We start from the raw sequence: 15,164 nt of genomic DNA, 5'->3' as shown, positions 1-15,164 counted from the left end.
CACATCGCATACTTTGTCAATGCCTCGTTTCTGTCTAACAAAGTACCCACCGGCATCAAGTCAGCCTGAAACACACCCCTCCTCAAGAAACCCTCCATAGACTGTGCCATCCCCACTATCTATCATCCCATTACTACTGTCCCCTTTCTTCTTAAAATCCTCAACCATATCACCTACACTCAAATACATGCTTCTTCGAACAGAACCATCTGCTAGGAACAAGACAGTCTGGCTTCCACCACAAGCACAGCACCGAAACCACCTTACTTGACCTAACAATTCAAATGACCAACATCTCCTTCTACTAGATCTCTTGGTCGTCTTTGACTTGGTCAACCATGACACCCTCTACCAGCACCTCAACCTCCACTTCCAGTTCTCCCCCTAGGCCACTTCCTGAGTCAAATCCTTCGTCAGCGATCGTACCACTAGAGTCTCCATCGACGATGCAGCTGCTGACCCCATCTCAGTCCCCCTTGGGGTACCCCAAGGTTCCTGCCTATTGCCCACAATCTACAACAGTTAAACCAAACCTCTTTTCGATCTCTTAGACTCCCTAGGCATCATCTACACTAACTTTGTAGATAACACACATTCTCATACCCATCACTGGGGACTACTCCCTCGATACGGCCTCCATCAACAGAGTTGGCAGCACAATACAAAACCGGATTGCCACCCACAACCTCTGTTTAAATGATGATAAAGCAGAGCTCCTCATTGTGGGCTTCCCCTACCGGCTAAAAAATCTTGCCCCATCCTTCTCCTACCCCAGTATTGATGATTCGGTCCTCGCCGTCCTGAAAAGCGTGAAAACCCTGGGCCTCCACCTGCATGCTGACCAGACACATTAATGTCTTAGCCTCTTCCATTGCCCATACTTCCAGACTCATCTGACTGAGCAGGCAATTCTTCTCAGACAGTAACTGCCTCACACTTGCGAGAGCGCTCATCATCAGCAAGTGGACTATTGTAATGTACTATTCATGGGCACAACAGCCTCCAACCTAGCAAAACTCCAACTCCTGCAGAACAAAGCCCTTCAAGCAGCACTCGGGATTTGCGGATCCGACCACATCTCAGCAACCAGACGTGAAGTCCACTCGATGCCCATCAAACACGCATTGACTTCAATGACACTGGCTCACCAATGCATCCATAAAGAGGCCCCCTTATACCGCAACAATTTAAAGACACCCAGTGCGATTCGTAAGATCCAATGCCAGCATCTTGCTTTTCACCACTTGCTACAAAAACAAGAAAGCTGGAGGGGTCAGCTTCCGAGTCACGGCACCCGGCTCACTGGAACTCCCTTACGGCCCACATCAGAAACAAACATTACGCTGCCTTCAAAAAGATTAATAAAACCTGGCTCTTTGACAAGTATGTCTAATTCTACTACACACTGCTTACTGTACCTATACACCTGCATATTGACCTCTGTAACAAAAGCTATGATACCCCAGTGTCTGTGCATTACAAAAATGTATAAATAAAGACAGAATGATGGCAATTCAAGGTATTCACCTTTAATTCCTGAGTCTCTGATGAACCAACTCTGTTCTGTTTAACTAGCATTTTATAGCAGGTTCTTTGAACATTGATATTAGAGGGATTGGTACATTGATAGTATGCCGTTACATATCTGGGAATGATTTCATCTTCATCCTCAGAAAGAGATGAATACTATGCCTCTCCTAGTGGAGTCATCCTTTCCCCTTGATGGCCATCTCCTTCCATGTCTGCCCCCCACCCCTCTCCACCCCGATACCAACCCGAGGGTTAGGATCAGGTAGCGGCTGCCTTCCCTGGCCCATATGGGTGGAGAGTTTAGGCTGTGGTTTGGTGATTACTCCACAGGATTCATCACAAGCCCCACTTAACGGAATGACTGGAGATCACCAAACAACGAACGACCATGGGCGAAGCTGACCTAGACACTAAAATAGATATACTTCACAACTGGATCACCACAACAATCAGAGATCGCAAAAGAAAAACCTTTCAATCCATCCTGCAAAAGAGCAACAGCAAAATGGTTCACCCCACTAGTAGGTGCCATGAAAAAGAAAAAGAAAAAACAAAAACTAGGATCAATAAAAACTGCGGGAAAAAAAAACTTCAACATACCCGTTAATACAAAAAGAAAATACAAAAAGCAAAAAGGAAATACGACAACAGAACGATCAAAGCACCAAACATCCAAAAACAACTGTTTAAAATCATAAACAAAATTAAAAACCCTCCCTGATGCGACAGCACTCCAATACAACCACTACACTGAAGACAATGACCGATGCAAGGAACACAAGAACAAACTGAAACTTCCCGCACTTATCAGTGGAGACTTTCATCAAACTTGTAAATCAAAGCAACAAATCTGGCTCCCCCGCGGATACCTGCTCCTCTGACATCTACAAATCAATACTTGCACAAGGAACACCAATGGAATACTACAGGAACGTCCTCAACCAATCAATCTCAACAGGGAGAGTGCCTCAAGCCTTCAAATCAGCTTACATCAAACCACTCCTCAAGGATACAACAGGAAACGTAGAGGACCTCTCCAACTACAGACCCATCTCCAACATCCCCTACCCAGCTAAACTCCTGGGAACACACATATATAGAACAACCCAAGAAGAACATCACCTATTAAACCAGGCACAAGTAGGCTTCAGACTGATGAGAGAAACAGAAACAGCACTTATTGCAATCTGGGATGATCTAAAGGCGAACGCAGATGCAAACAGCACCGCTCTGATACTTTTAGACCTCTCTGCAGCATTCGACACAGTTAACAACATCCACATTATGAGACTGGAAGAATTTGGAATCACTGACAAAGCCTTATTTGGGGTCGGATCCTTCCTAACAAACAGAACAGAAACAATATGGATGAATCCTTACAAATCAAGCCCACGAGAATCATCATGTGGAGTCGCACAAAGATCATCCTTCTCGCTACTACTATTCAACATCTACCTGTCATAGCTAATTAAAATCATCGAAAGACATGGCCTCACCTGTTACAATTACACTGACGACACACAAATAATCTACAAAATACAAGACTCACAAGAAAACAATACAACACTAGAGAACTGGCTTCGTGAAATATTCAACTGGATGAATTTCAACTACCTTCAACTCAACCCAGGCAAAACAGAAATAATGATCATCACAAAAAATGGAGAAGACAACCTCTACATCTCATGGCCAACCGAACGTGGCGAAACCCCAGCCCTATCATCGACTGTAAAACATCTGGTGGGAGTCCTGATGGACAACAAACTCACTTTAGAACCACAAGTAAACGCCCTAATCAAGAAATCTATCTTTCTCCTGCGTTCGATTAAAAGGATCCCATCATTCCTCTCATTCACCAACAAAACAACTGCTGTCATCGCCCTCATCATGTCCAGACTAGACTACGCCAACAGCCTATATAAAGGCTTGCCGGAACGACTGCTAAATAAACTCCAATGCATACAAAATGTGGCGGCCAGACTGCTCCTTAAATCATCAAACCAGCGCTGAAAACGCTACACTGGCTACCATCAAACAGAGGATCAAGTTCAAATCAATGTGCATAACTACCTAACAGCTCCTCCCTGGGGAAGCAATTGGGCAATTCTTATGGATCACTCTCCCCCCCCTATTTATCCCAGTTGAACCCTAACACCACGCATAGTACAACTACCAAACGCTATACAGGACCCTTAGTGGTCTCCAAACCTCGCCTGTATATCCACGATCCCGCTACAACTGAACCTCTGGCTCAGCAGAACCACATTAGCAGCCTACTGAAAACAAATCTCCCTTGCAACACGCAAGCAAGAAATCTAAAACTCTGCTCTATACTAACCAAACTTCATGAGCCGTTAGCTAATGCAAGGAAAACTACCAGACCCCTGAGAGAAGACCTATGTGTCAGGGATGGCACTCTATTAAGAGTGGCACAGGACACCCAGAAAGGGTTTGGGTGGTTGTGCCTAAATAAAGTGGACAGATAAGTACACACACAGCAGAAAGGAAAGAGAACAAAAAGAGTAGGCAAGAGTAGCAAGGAAAAAGATACAGAAAGAATTCCCTCTTGGGGTGTATGCAGATATAGGAAATGAGTATTCCACGAACCTTAGGAAATACTCTAGCCTTCTGCACAGTTTGCTCTAACAGAGGCCCACGCTGTTTGCTCATGGCTTGGAACAGCAGCTATGGGTGTCCGTAATGTAGAAACGAGACAAGAGAAGGGGCAGAGGTTGACTGATGGGAACCAACAGACAAGCTCTGTACAAAAGGGTCTACAAACAGTACAAGAGAAGATACTTACAGACAAATCCAGGAAAAGGAGGTTGATAGCAAACTAGCAGAAGGAAATTAAGGGAAAGCTGTGTACAGGATTGGATAGCAGAGGACAGTAAGGAACAAGGTTGAGAGCTCAGAGGAGCAGGAAAGCAATGAGCAAGCCCACAGGAGCAGGGCTGTAAGGTAGAGAGCCCAGAGGGATAGGGTTTAGGGCAGCAGAGTAAAGCAAGCTGCACGGCAAGGAACCCAGAAGGGCCGGGCAGCAAAGAGTGAGCCCTCAGGGGCAGGGCCGCTGACCGTAGAAGGTTGCAGAGGACTGTAGAGGGCTGCTAGGCCGAGAACCCAGCGGAAAAAGGTAGGTAGTAAGCAGCAGAGCGTGATCAGCTGCAAAGTAGGAAGCCCAGAGGACAAGGGCTGTAGGCAGCCGGAGTGAGGCAGGCTGCAGAACAGGGAGCCCAGAGGACAAGGGCTGTAGGCAACCGGAGTGAGGCAGGCTGTAGAGCAGGGAGTCCAGAGGAAAAGGGCTGAGGCTGGAAAGCAGCAGAGCGTGATCAGCTGCAATGTAGAGAGCCTGGCAAGGCAAGGGCGGAGTCTGGAAGGCAGCAGAGCGTGATCGGCTGCAATGTGGAGAGCCCGGCAGGGCAAGGGCGGAGGCTGGAAGGCAGCAGAGCGTGATCGGCTGCAATGTGGAGAGCCCGGCAGGGCAAGGGCGGAGGCTGGAAGGCAGCAGAGCGTGATCGGCTGCAATGTGGAGAGCCCGGCAGGGCAAGGGTGGAGGCTGGAAGGCAGCAGAGCGTGATCTTCTCCCAAAACATGCTCGCCTACAAAACAACCAACGCCCACTCAACCTCTTGACCCCAACCAGCCAACCGCTTACCAAGCTAATCGACTGACTCTCCGGCCTACCTACAACTCTCCGGACTACAAGTGCACTCTCATTAACGCCAGATCTGTGGTGGCACACGCCACAGAAATAGCTGACCTAATCTGCTCCGAAGACTAGGATTTCCTGGCCATTTCTGAATCATGGCTCCACGCAGCATCAGGCCCTGCCCTTATGCTTGCAGTCCCTGATAATTACATGATACTCAGGGCTGACAGACCTAACGCCAGAGGTGCAGGCAGTGCCATCATAGCTAAATCCTCCCTCGCCATGAGACTAGCCCCTCCACTTAACCTTTAATCCTGTGAATCACTTACTGCAAAACTCACCCTCTGCAAAACTCACCCTCTCCAATTCTCAAACACTTACTATCCACCATATGTATAGGCCGCCAGGCACCCTTGGCACCTTTGAGGAGGATATATCTATAATCCTATCGGATAATCTGAAAACTACGTCTCAAATATTAGTATTAGGAGATTTCAATTTGGGGCTAAACGACCCAAATGACCAGCAAGCCATCATTATATCTAACATGTTCACTGAACTTGGCTTCACACAAAGAGTTACCTCACCCACGCACAAAAAAGATAGGATCCATCCTACCCTGGGTTGCTGACCTGAACTGCACTGCCTCTATTACCTCCATAACCCCTCTATTCTGGACTGATCATGCCCTCCTCTCCTTTACCCTGGCAGGCAAAACTTCCACCACTTCACACACGCCAACAGCCCCACCATCCTCACCAGGAACAAAAAGAATATTACAGCGGACAAACTTATGGCATTGATCATACCTACCCTCAATTCACTTGCTGATACCTCGGACCCAGCTACCTTAGTAAACGAATACAATAAAGTGATGACTAAAGCCGTAGACAAGATCGCCCCATTAAAAATTAGAAAGATCAAACCAAAAGCTCACTTGAACTCCTGGTTCACTCTCCCCCTCAAATTATTGAGAGCAGAAAAAAGAAAATGCGAAGCCACATGGAAACACCTACCGAACGAGGAAAATAAAAAAAACGCCCTAACTACCTTTGCAGCTCAATATAAAAAAGAATTAAGACCAAGTAGGAATCTTACAACAGCAGAATCCACCAGGCTAAATCAAGAACAAAAGAACTTTTCATCATACTAAAAGAACTGGAAGCCCCCATACCACTCGTAGAGAACTGCGTAAAAGATAAACTTTGGTGTGCAGATATTCAGAACACACTAATGAATAAAATCACTTTGCTCCAAACCAAGATCGCTAAGAAAAAAGCAAATTTGCCCAACCTAGCCGTTGCTAAATCATACTTTCCCTCAAACCTTCTAACTGCCAAGGTGACCAATGCCTGGCCCATATCATTAAAGATGCTGCAATAGACCCCTCTCCCTTTATAACAAAACTAATGAATGCCTCTTTTGAAACAGGTACCATCCCAAAAAACCTTAAGGAGTCCTGGGTCCTCCCCCTCCTTAAAAAAAAAAACTCTTGACCCTTCCATCCCAGCCAATTACAGGCCATTACGACAGTGCCTTTCTTGCTCAAAATATTAGACAGTGCGGGCTACCTCCAGATTCAGGATTACTTGGAATCCAACCAGCTCCTTGGAACCAGCCAATCTGGATTCAGGCCTCAACACAGTACTGAGACAGCTTTGATCGATCTTAAAACAAAGATCGACGAATTTAGGGATAAGGGGAACAGAGCACTGTTACTCCTTCTTGATCTTCCTGCTGCTTTCGACCTGGTCGACCACCTAGTCTTACGGAACCACCTTAACTCAGCAGCACACTTTACTCAGGATGCAATCCTCTGGATTCAACCTTTTCTGAGCAATAGGACCATGAGAGTCTTTCGCCTACTGCAGCAGCAGACTCCATCCCGTTCACATGTGATGTCCCACATGGATCCTGTGCCTCACCACCCACATTGTATAATATCTTACTAAGCCTCTATTTGATGATCTGGACCACCTGGGTGTTACATACACCAATTATGCTGATGACACCCAGATCCTCATACCGCTTTCCGGGGATTATGATAAGGATATGGCCTTAGTAAACAAAATCTACCTCATTATTCAGGCATGGATGGCCGCCCACGGACTATGCCTGAATGATGACAAAACAGAGCTACTCATCCTGGGGACCACAGCCAATCTCAACAAACTTGGCCCCAACTACTCATCCTTTAACATAGATGGCAACATTATACAAGTCGCTAAAGAGGTAACAACCCTAGGATTCTACCTCGATTCAACCTTAACCTTCACCAAACAGGTTAAAGCCATGGCTTCGGCCACGGCATTCACCTGCAAGCTAATTAGAGCTGGTAAGCCTTGCTTATCTAAGGAAAGTTGTATTACTCTCGCCTGAGCTTTAATCTTGAGTAAATTGGATTACTGTAATACCTTATATCTAGGTGCCAGCAAACACATTCTAAATAAGCTCCAAATCCTACCAAATAACGCCCGGAGATCGGCCCTGGGCCTTGCCAGAAGGGATCATATCTCAGCAGCAAGGCGACAATCCAAATGGCTAACCATTAACGACAAAATCTGCTTGAAAAAGGTGTCGCTTATCCACAAATGCCTCAACAACGCAGCCCCTCGTTACCTTGTGCAAAGAATTACTAGGAAAACATCAGGTCGTCCCACCAGAACTGCCAACGCTAATAGTGGCCAGATTCAAATTAACCAAAGCAGGTGGAGGTAGTTTCCCTGCCAAAGGAGCGCAGCTCTGGAACTCCCTCCCACCCACCTTGAGGGCAGACCAAACATTTCTTAAAACCTGTATACAACACCATCAATTGGCTCAGGGAAAATGACCAATAACCACACTAGACCCTTCCGGTACCAACCTTAACCCTGACTCCACCTACATACCTGACCAATGGAATGTATGACCATTCATCTGATCATCATCGTAGCATTGTACATTCAACTGTAATAATGTAAAGTAATGTAAATGTAATGTAAATATGTAATTACTATCTGACTTCATCTACATATATATATGCCTCATGTACCTAATGTAATCTGCCTGTATGTCTACTATGCTGACTAATTCCCTAAAGTGTTCTGTATTAGGGAGTAGTGCATACCTCTGCCTTTATTACTCTGTAACTGACTTACCCAAGCTGAAAGTAATCTTGTAACCTTCTTCTGTACCTGCGCCCGATACCCTCGGGTCTGGCACGCATTATAAATAAACAAACAATAACCCACAGAGCAATCCACGACCAAGTGGCAGAGTTCCTCAGAAGAAAACTAAACGTACATAACCCTGCAAGGCCACTCAGATCCAGCAGCGGCATCCGTTTGGAACCAAATCATACAACAAGAGAAAACTCAAAGGATCCTCTTTTTCTCACCTCGCCCCAAAAACCTGGAACAAACTACCAAAGAACATACCACCAGAGATCATCTACAATTCAGGAAACTCCTCAAATCATGGCTCTTCACCCCATAACCAGAAAGAATGCTGATAAGGACATGCACAGAGGAACTAGACCGAGAGAAGAACCTACTCTGACTCCCTAAATCATCAACCCTTATTAAATAAGGATATAAAGATCTGTAACATATCCACTTATGAATTAAAATACAAACCACATCATTAATACCAAGGTACACCCCAGAACAATCAGAAGGGAGAGCAAGGTATGACCCGGCCTTAGCACCTGGCATTTCGTCAAAGGCACAGGCAGCAGTGGACCACCAACAGTAGTAGATAGGAAGGAGCGGGGAATGATAATATCACTCCACTTCCTAAGCAGGGATTATGCTCGCCCCCTGGGTGTACTAAGGTCAAAACTTAGATGGAGGCTAGCCTCAACGCCCGGCCCTGAAACTAGACAGTCAGGAAAGGGAAGAGAAGATTATAACACCCGAAAGTAAATAGATAGCAAGGAGCTGTTAAGGATAATATAACACCACTAACGAACTAGGGGATAATGCTCACCGTACCTGGGGTACTTATCCAATTTAATTTGCTGAAACCAGCCACAGTATCGCCATAGAAACTAGAGAATCAGCAAACCAAGAGAAAGAATATACCAACCAAGTATGACAAACTGATAAACTAAACTACAGGGATTATGAGACATAAAACCCACTAACCAAAACCTCAAAATTCTAATTACTTAATTAACAACAAAAATCCACACAACCACCTCTCACATCAAACCGCACGGACTTCACCACACCGCAACAACAATCAACACACAGATCGCAACAACAGCACGCGAGGATCCCATATGCACATCCAAGCTCAGTGCACAGGAAAAACCGAACTGAAGCTGGCAACAGTACACCACCTCTCACTTTCCTACGCCCTATTCACCCACCCCCACCTTTTTGTTTACAGATCTGCCCGAACACCTGGAGACCAACTCCGTTGGTGACTGTGCGCTATATAAATACCTTTAACATTAACATTGGTGCCCGAGACAATTTTATGCTTCAGTCCAAATTTGCTGCGCACTTTTTTCTTGTTCAGTGCAGTAGTTTGTCCGTCTCTGTTATGGTTGTGCACACATGCCAACCATTTGGGGTAAAGATTCTGGGATTTGTAGTCATAACAGGGAAACTAGGGGTATATTCCCAGAATCAACTTAAAGAGGCTGGAAGGCTGTCTCCGAATGGAATGGTGTCTGGGTGCGCATTGATAAATGATGTTTGGATGCCCCCTTGCCTGCAGCTGAGAAGACCTGTCTGCAGATGTTAGCAAAAATGTCTTTATCTGGAGTAGTGTAAGGTTTACCAATGCAAAGGGGCACTGTAAAAAATGGTAAACACGTTTTTTTTGAGGGCACAGTTTCACTTGCTGCAGTTTTGTGCACATAGCTGATCATACAATCAATATTGTTTACCTTTTTGAAATGTGGGCGGAGCCTTGTGCAATTGGGCAGAGTCTTGTGTGGCTATGGGCGGGGCATACATCTCAGGGTTTTTGATTTTCAAATGTGGGAGCCTCATACTATGTTTCCCTCTCTAAGCAAGGGGGGGCCCCAAACATGTTGAAATTGGCCCCCACGAGCAGCCATACATACTAAGTCAGCCTGGCTGAAACATATATTTGTTCACTGCTCGCTTTGTATCCGACACAGATTTCTTAAGCACTGATGAATTTTGGCACTGAATCTTGTTAAGAAATCAAATTTCATTAAATTTACTGTAATTAGGCACCTTTTATTACAGTTTCCGAATGCGAGTTAATTCTGTTCTAATAGGCATTATTAAATGAATTTAATGTGATGTGTGTATTATTCTGTCTTTGACAAGTTTTATAATCCTCTATACTGATTATTTTTGTACAGGGGTTTAGTTTACAAGCCATGTCATAAATAAATATGTTCATCATGTGCACACATTATTTATTACACTGAACGCAGTGATCACCTGTTCGCAGGCTTTCTGAGCTGCACTCCGGCTTATCCTTTTTGGGTTTCTTTTGAATGTAAGCACATTAAAATGCAATTAACGGGACATGGCTTCAGACCCTGCACCCAGTGGAAATTTTGGAGTGGTCATTGTCTCTGAAGAGGTGTGAATGAAGTTTGATTAAAAATAGGTGTAAATAAAGTTGCAGGCTGCGGTTTGACAATACTGCATAAAGATGCATTTTTCTTTTACCGTGTGTTGGTTTCCAGTGAATATTTTTTACTTTGTAAATTGCAGGCTTCCGTTTAGGATGGAGAAAAAAACTAGAATTATAATTTATTTGCTAAACTAAATTGTCAGGTTGGTTCATTGCGTCTTTTGTGTATGCTTTAAGTCATCTCTGTAAAAGAAGCGTTAATTTAATATTCTGCATTTTACACTACCTACATGCGTTTCATTTATCTACTAGGACTTAACCTTAGCTGCTCTCCACCACCCACGGGGAACTCTATTATATTTTTTCAATTTACAGAATTAGCTGCAACCGTGTGCTTTGTGTGCATCAGCGAGCGGTGCATGCTGTATGCCCCTGTGCAACAACGTGGCCCGCGGGTTGAAAGTGTCACATTCACAGTGACAGCTAAAATCATGGCTATTTTCAATGAAACCAGGGCTGGATGAAAAAGCAGTCTATCCCAATACACTGAGAGAGAGGAGGTGTTCCTGTCTCAGGCTGATAGCGCTTGGTCTCTGTATCGTTTTGGTGCTACTTCCCAAAAGCGTGAATATCAGATGATTTGTGCCGTTTCATCCCAGGAGGATACAAAGATCCGTTCCTGTAACAACCTACAGACAGGTACTCACCTCAAAAAACTTCTCATAATTTCCCATTCACTTATGTCTGCACATCGCAGCCCGGAAGCGGAAGATGTACCATAGAGTCTTGATAATGATAGTGTCTAGCTCCCATACGAGAAACTGACCATAGCAACGCCCCGCCTACTATTCTTCACGTGACTTTGGGCACGTTCCCTGACATTCATTAAGCGTCTGACGTCATCATTTTGAATTTTCGTGAGCGTGAGCGGGAACTGGGAAGCTGCAACTAGCAGGAAACTGAAAGCGGTAAGTATGAGCCGGGAAGCTTCGGCTATCGGCTGCCACTGCAACCAGAATCTGAGTGCGCTTGACTGGCTGTGGTTAAGGTGGGATTTTCTTGGAGATACCAGAAAAGTTTGTGAAAGACCAAATGGAGATTGAGTGGAAAGCCACCGGAATCTACCTGCTCTTGGCTGGCTGAGCTTAAGGTCAACACTTTATTCGGGATACTGGAACGTTTCTGCAGGACACCAGATGGAGATAGGGAACGGCCAGCAACCAGAATCTGCATGCTCTGGCTGGCTGAGATTAAGGTGGGCATTGTATTCGGGCTACATGGACATTACTGCAAGACACCAGAGATGGGGAAACGGAAAGCAACCGGAATCTGCATGCTCTGGCTGGCTGAGATTAAGGTGGGCATTGTATTTGGATACCGGGAACATTTCTGCAAGATACCAGATAGGTTTTGGAGGTAAGACTTTAAAGCTATCCCAGTGGTTTGTAGATCCCACCCCTACTCAACCCCCACCTCCAACCTCTTAGTGTCTGTATGTACTAACTCAGGACCTTGGCAGAGTGGCTGAGTAGTCAGGAAGAGGAAAATGTGAACACTGTTCCAGTAAGTAAAATACATCAAAGAAACACTTAAATCTATATTAAAATATAGATTTATTATATTTATACAAGTCACGGTTAAATATTATTGCAATAAACCATCTTGCATAGATATAATTTCAAATAATCACTTCTTAGTTGGTAGTGGCTGAACGAATATGATATGATACAGCATTTATAACGCGCATGTACAGAAGTGTTTCTAGGTGCGATGAGAAACGGAGGGAGGCTGAAACAACAATCTTACTAGGCCTTGTCATTCAAATCCTGAAGTACAGGGAAGTGAAAGGGGAGAAGTGCCGGCAGGGCTTTAAGTGGGCTAAGAAATTGAGGGGGGCCCTCATTTGGGGGTGTAGCTTGTGGGATGGGCATGGCCTTATAAATGTACACAAACTATTGTAAGGTACGCAAACATTTTATATATTTGCATACATACTTTACTATGGTTTGTGTAGTATGCAAGCCATCTTTTGTATACATACTTTACTATGGTTTGTGTAGTATGCAAGCCATCGTTTATAAACATAGAAATAAGGAATATATTTTTATGTTTATAAAAGATGGCTTGCATACTACACAAACCATAGTAAAGTATGTATACAAAAGATGTGTACATTTATATATTTGTTTGCGTGCCTTACTGTGGTTTGTGTACTTCAAGATGGCTTGAAAAGTACATAAACCATAGTAAGGTACGCACACAAATGTATTGCATTTATATATTTGTGTGCGTACCTTTTATGGTTTGTGTACTTTCCAAGCCATGTTTGTTAAACATTTCTATGTTTATAAAAGATGGCTTGAAAAGTGCACAATTTAATCCATATTTTATAAAAGCTTTCCTGACGGACAAAGCCCGAGGCGTCATTGTCCGTCGGCAGAGCTTTATAAAAGATGGCTTGAATTGTGTCCTTTTCAAGCCATCTTTTATACTCCTCGAAATATGTTGAGGAGTCCCCAGGTTCGCTGAGGGTTAAAGACGTCTCAGCGACCTGGGGGAAACAAAGGCACAGTAACTTCCTCGCGCGAGGCTTCACCAGAGGAAGTTACAGGGACTGACAGAAGTGCCAGCCAGCTACAGAGATGCTGTGGCTGGCTAACACTTCTGTCAGCCACAACGGGATAATGCATCCCGCCAATGTTGTGGTGGGACCAGGGGTCCCTGCTAGGACCCTGGCTCAACCCCACTTTTGGGAGACTGCCGGGGCTCGGCCCACTTAAAGCACTGAGTGCAGGTAACTCAATAAGTGCAGACAGCGAGTGGCTCATACGTGCACGGAGAAGGGACTGTAGGGTTGCAGATACAGACTGTAAGTGCTGCAGGAGCCCGGAGGCAGTGCAACAGCAACTAAGCATGTAGGAGCCTGGGCCTGAGTTCAGATGGTAGCCAGGTGACTGTGTGTGTGGAGCAGTCGGGACATCAGCACGGGAGAGGAAGAGTGAACGCAGAACCGAAAATGAAGGTCTTCATGTACTTCTGGAACCAGAGGTGGTTCTGCTCAAATTTGGAAGAGGCAGGGAGGCTGTTCCAGAGGGGAGGACCCGGCCGATGAGAGAGATCTGCCCCAACTCTCTGCCTGGAAAAATGTCAGACCTTCAGAAAATTGGAAGTGGATGCGTGGAGAGCTTGAGAAGGGAGATGTTTAGGAAGAGAGAGTTAGAGGTAGTGCAGTCCCAGGCCCCAGAAAGTCTTGTGGACGATGCAAAGGGTCTTGGACTCGATCCTTGCTGCCACAGGGAGCCAGTGAAGATTACAGAGCTGTTGATACGATTCCTGGGCTTGAGGACAAGTCGCGCAGTCCTATTCTGGATACATTGTATACAATTATTAGTAGAGTTTGACAGTTGTATCGGTAATACAGCGCACCTGCAAAATAATACGGTAATTGTATTGAGTCTGCATGCACATATTGGTTAGTGTTTTCCTAGTAGAGCTTTAAAGTTTAGAGATAGTTGCGCAGCACAGCAAGTCTTGTAAAGTCAAAAATGCAACCCTTGCTAAAAAGCAGTTTGTATCGGTTTATAGTCTTGCAAAGCAGAAGAAATCAAAAGTTCCTGTGGATAATTTCTAGTCTCTAGGAAGGAATATACAAGAAGCTTTAACCAGTGTTGGAGACCCTGTTAAAGGACTCGCTAAAGGGGCACAAGCAGCGGCTTGAGGTAAGAGGGGGTTGCCCTGGACATGTCTACATGCAGTCCAATGCTCTAGAGTGACTTTCTGGAATCGGGTAACCAATACCTTTTCCCCCACAGTACCAGGGTTAGAAATTGAGATTAATTGAGCTGGTGCTAAAACCAGCTCCTGGATGTCGGACATCACTCGGTAGGCAGGAGCTACCGCATGGGAACCAGAAACTACCAGAGATGTTCTTTTAACTTTTTGTCCATTTTGTATGAACCATTGTGTTTAAATGTGTATTTGATGTGTAATAATTCTTCTTTATCTATATTTGAAGAACAAGTCCTGTCTCCAAAGGAAAATGACATCTGAGAAATCCAGAGACTGGTCTTGGTTGCTGCAGTCTTACTTGCGTTTGACCTGCATTCGATGCCCTTCAGACAGCCCGTGCCTGTACCCCAAGCCAATCATGCAAGGTTGCTCTCAGTTGCCTGTCTTAGTACGAGAGGCCATGCTCACCTTTATAACAACTGGGAGTTGGCACCCTGCATGAAACAATACACAATCATTAACTTGTAAGTGACCTGGTTAAGGAAGGCCCCAGTGTTGGATGGCTATACATTCTTACATAAAGGGGTGAACGGCTGTCATTTTGGGGGTCTGGTTACTCTTATAAAATCCTCTCCCTTTTGTGAAATGATTTCCTCACGTGATCTCTTATTTGGAATATTGGTCACTCACATTAAATTCAACTCTCACAACA

General features: G+C 44.9%; 1 protein-coding gene across 1 annotated transcript in view; it reads right to left on the bottom strand.

The window, feature by feature from the left end:
• The window catches only part of INTS1 (integrator complex subunit 1), a 2,112,141-nt gene extending 2,100,611 nt beyond the window's left edge, over positions 1 to 11,530 (bottom strand). Inside the window, exon 1 of the mRNA XM_069647642.1 lies at positions 11,431 to 11,530. The gene's annotated coding sequence lies outside the window, so the exon portion shown is untranslated. The remainder of the gene's footprint in view (positions 1 to 11,430) is intronic.
• Positions 11,531 to 15,164: the final 3,634 nt, after the last annotated feature.

The sequence above is a fragment of the Ambystoma mexicanum genome, chromosome 2q, assembly GCF_040938575.1.
Source record: "Ambystoma mexicanum isolate Mex_15411 chromosome 2q, UKY_AmexF1_1, whole genome shotgun sequence".
Classification (NCBI taxonomy): domain Eukaryota; kingdom Metazoa; phylum Chordata; class Amphibia; order Caudata; family Ambystomatidae; genus Ambystoma; species Ambystoma mexicanum.
The sequence above is the reverse complement of the archived record's forward strand: the minus strand, read 5'-3'. Positions and strand labels throughout refer to the sequence as shown.